Below are 4,183 nucleotides of genomic sequence, written 5' to 3' on the forward strand. Positions count from 1 at the left end.
CAGACATTATAAAAATTTATGTACACGTGACCGACGTCCCAAGTGGAATGATCTCTGTCCAGAACTGTGATCCGGTCGGGAAACTTCTATGCCAACTAAGTTGGTGCGCCCGATTGCTGGGGGTTTACCCAATCAACAGTTCTGTTTTAATTCCACTGAATACGCCGTCACCCTAAATTTCTATAACACAGTTTTCCCATAGACTATGCCCAGCCCCCAAAGACAGTTCTGCCCGAGGCACACTGTGTCACATTGAATTCTCTCCATAGCACTGGTTGCTATGGGATACACATGTGCCAGTGTTCAACAGCCTTTGTGCAGCAAACCACCCACACAGATATTAAAAATAATAAACATTTCCCTGTCATCAATTTGTAACTAGGGCACTTATTTCTATCTCTCAAATGAGACTATGTGCTTGTAACTTTTACGTGTGGCACAAAACATTAGCACCAGTACATTTCAAAATAACAGTGTTATCTTACCCGTACTGTAATCATTCAATTTTGGATCGGGAATTCACAGTCCACACAGATCAACAAAATTTTGTAAGGTCCAATATGCAGGAATTCTCTGTAAAAGGTTTCCTGCTCACCTGTTAGTATTGCCGGCAAATGTTGATCAGTGAGTCCGTTCACCCCCGACTGGAATCCAACTCAGGATTCAGCCAATTCCGAAGGTCACGGCACCAAGTTGTTATACCCCAGTTCTTTTACTGGACAGATCTGAGTAAGGAAGGAGTCTGTTTTTCTTGATTTTAGTATCAGTTATTGGGCTAACCCCTTACACAGATGAAGTCCGTCCCGCAGACTCCATCTCTTATCTAGAGCTCCACATACGTGGAGCAGCTGCGTATTACCTAGTCATAACAAAATGAGGTAGCTCAATGTGTGTGTATGTTGTATGCATGATGTGTAATTAAAACATCCATTCAGACATAATTCTTACACAAGATTAATACAAAAATAACAGGTGTCAAGGTACCCTTCTCAGAGTCAACATTATCTTCTAACCTTGAAGCAGAGCACACAGGAGCAGACTTTGAATCTTACTAAACTGCATTACTAACACACATTAAAGTCTAATAATTATCTGAGTGATTTATTAATTTCTAACACTTCTCACCCAAAATCCTGCCTACTTTTCATGTGTTTTTCTCTATAGCCTGCACTGTCATGTTGGTCTTTTCACATGGCATTTAAAACCAATGGTCACATGCCGAACCCTATTCAGAACCAGTGGAACACAGTGCTTAAACATGCAGTAGCATTTTTGCGCCTTTATCTGGCTTCTTAATCACCTGTTTCTCAATCCATTGTACTTGATGACACATCTGTGAGAGTTGTGGGAATAATTTTGGAAAGAGGAAAGGCGACGTTCCTTTATTTTCTTATCTAGCCGAACCGGCAAATTCTCTCTCTGCTCCACAACAACAAAACATCCACCCCCCTGCGTGATGATGTCGAGCCCTCATGTAACTGGCTCCACTTTATAAACATCTTGCAAAGTCTGAAATGTTACACTGCACAAAGTAACATTTTGCCAATACAAGCTCTAAATTTGGATAATCAAATATTTCCTAAATAATCGTAAAATCCTTTTCATTCTGTAAAATGAAGATTTTAAAACAAATAGTTTACAATTGTTGTAACTGTCTTAAATAAAGTTGGGGGGGCATTCACTGTTGAGGTCGCCAGTAAAAACGAAAGGTCTAATGAAGTTTTGGGGAAAATAAATAAAAAGAGGTCGCAGTCCAAACTTCCGGCTGAGGTCGTCAGTACGTCACCTTTTCTGCAACTCGGCTCTGGTTCTCAGCCCAGCGCTATTTCTGGGGGCTTGGTTGGAGCCAGGCCCCGCGGCACATGATTAAATAGCGGAACCTTGGGGTGAGCTTTGTTCATGTAATCGGACAGTTTTTATCGATGCACCGTCTATGACATCACATGGACGAATGTAACTGTTGACAGCAACAACGAGGTAAATTTTTTTTTATTTCTGTATATTGTTTTCGTTGTAAATTGCGACTGTACTGCCTTGCCGTTTTTGTGCTCATGAACGATTGTCTTTAAAATTGAACCTCGCCCAGACCAGTGCAAGAAATGTGATCAAGTGCCAAGTCGACAGCGTTTTAATATTGCTTAACTATCAGATGTATACGTGTTATGGCGGAACAGTCAAGTCTACTTTATCTGTCAAGCGTTAATTCGTGTGATTCATTTCAGAAACTAGACGGAGATACGAGCTGCTTTTGATAACTGGCATAGTTGTTTTTGGTGAAACTGGTCTAACTCAACGTTATCGAAAAAAATGTCCCGTAGTCGTGTAAGTCGTGATAGATAATGGTAATCGTTAGATCCCACAGCCTTGGGAGTAAGTTCATGTGCGAAATGTTAACTTTTTTTAAATTAAGAGAAAATCTAGCATACAGTATGTTACAATAAACAGCACACATCCATAACATTGGTTAATAAGAAACTCAATTAAAAAGCACGCAGATTGTATACCCAAATAACGTTAAAATAGGAAAAGAAAAAAGTATAAGATAACCTTTTTAGTATCCAAATTAATTATATGATTAATATGAGTGGTACAGTAAGTCTCCAGCTTGGTCCTGAATGCTTTTGGTAGGAGCATTTATTAGATAAATGTTGAATCGGGTCCTTTTCAACTTTACAAAAATCACACATCTTATTGACATTTACAAATCATGATATGTAAGTTGGAGGATATCCACTGATCAACCATAACATTATGACCACTGGCAGGTGAAGTGAATACACTATCTGTTACAGTGGCACCTGTCAGTGTGGGGGTATATTAGGCAGCAAGTGAACATTCAGTCCTCAAAGTTGATGTGTTGGAATCAGGAAAAATGGGCAAGTGTAAGGAACTGAGTGACTTTGACAAGGGCCAAACTGTGATGGTGAGTTGACTGGGTCAGATCATCTCCAACACTGCAGGTCTCAGTGGGTGTTCTTGGTCTGAAGTGGTTAATAGCTACCAACAGTGTCTAAGGAAGGACAAATGGTGAACTGGAGACAGGGTCATGGATGCCCATGGCTCACTGATGATGAGGTTGCCTTACTGTAGATTAAACTTTTAACTTCCATTTGTACTTTTCAAAAGATTAAAATTTATTTGAGCCTTTGTTAAAATGGTTGAAAATGAGAAATACTGTACATTGGTCTCTATGAAGAGAAAGAGTCAGGGGCTGTAGTGGTGATATCACACCTAGAGTGGTGAGGCTGTTGGATTGGTCTAAAAAAAAAATTCCCTCTGACTTGTCCTCACCACCACAGTTTTCACTCCTTTTACATACATGTTTCACTGAATTGTAGACACATCTGTGCTCTTCCTGACAGTAGAACTGTGGAAGCAAATGGATTCACAGAAGATGTATAGTGAGCTGCAGAGTGACATGAGTGCTGACCAACTACCACATTGACTCCTATGTAAACGGTATTAGGCAGGTGGTTCTAATGTTATGGCTGATTGGTGTATATTGTGATTTTAAATTGCATTTCTCTAACTTTACTGGGGATACTCAATTTATATGGTAGAAGCTGTGTTTCTTTCCACTGGATATGAGAGAAGTGAGAGATCCATATATTATTTTTCCATGTGGAGTAATTTTCTTTTAGCTTTAAAAATAATTCCTTATATGATTGTTATAACATCTTATACTTTTGATATCAGTTCCATTTACCAATAAAGTGTATTTAAGTTTTTGCATTTCTTGCTGTTCCAAGTGTCATTTTAATAATTGTATGATACCACTTGGGATGGCATTTATGACAGTTGGATATTCTTTATACATAATGGGAATGAGAACCATTTTTGGAACTAAGAAATCCCTCATAACTAAGAATTTTGTAGCTCTGCTAAGAAGATGATATTTTTATCAGTCCAATTCTACTCAAGGGGGATTTTTGGGGGTTTTCCTCTATGATGATAATAATAGTAAGGTCTAGACCAGGGATGGGCAACTTAATGATGGAGAGGGCCACAATTTTTCTTCATCGGTACGAGAGGGCTGCATAAGACAGTACACTTCCAAAAATTGGATAAGAGAAGGCTACCATTTTACATAACACCTAAATATGTGTGTGTGTGTATATATATATATATATACACACACACACACACACACACACACACACACACACGTATGTATGTATGTATG

The 4,183-nt window shown here is 38.9% G+C and overlaps 1 protein-coding gene across 2 annotated transcripts in view; it reads left to right on the top strand.

Annotated features, from left to right (window-relative positions):
- Positions 1-1,826: 1,826 nt before the first annotated feature.
- Positions 1,827-4,183, top strand: part of tiprl (TIP41, TOR signaling pathway regulator-like (S. cerevisiae)) — a 46,188-nt gene continuing 43,831 nt past the window's right edge. The window contains exon 1 of one of the 2 annotated variants that reach the window (XM_020621742.1): positions 1,827-1,977. The gene's annotated coding sequence lies outside the window, so the exon portion shown is untranslated. The remainder of the gene's footprint in view (positions 1,978-4,183) is intronic. The other variant, XM_020621741.1, reaches the window with a different exon arrangement.

The sequence above is a fragment of the Monopterus albus genome, unplaced genomic scaffold (assembly GCF_001952655.1).
Source record: "Monopterus albus unplaced genomic scaffold, M_albus_1.0 scaffold267.1, whole genome shotgun sequence".
In the NCBI taxonomy this organism is placed as follows: Eukaryota; Metazoa; Chordata; class Actinopteri; order Synbranchiformes; family Synbranchidae; genus Monopterus; species Monopterus albus.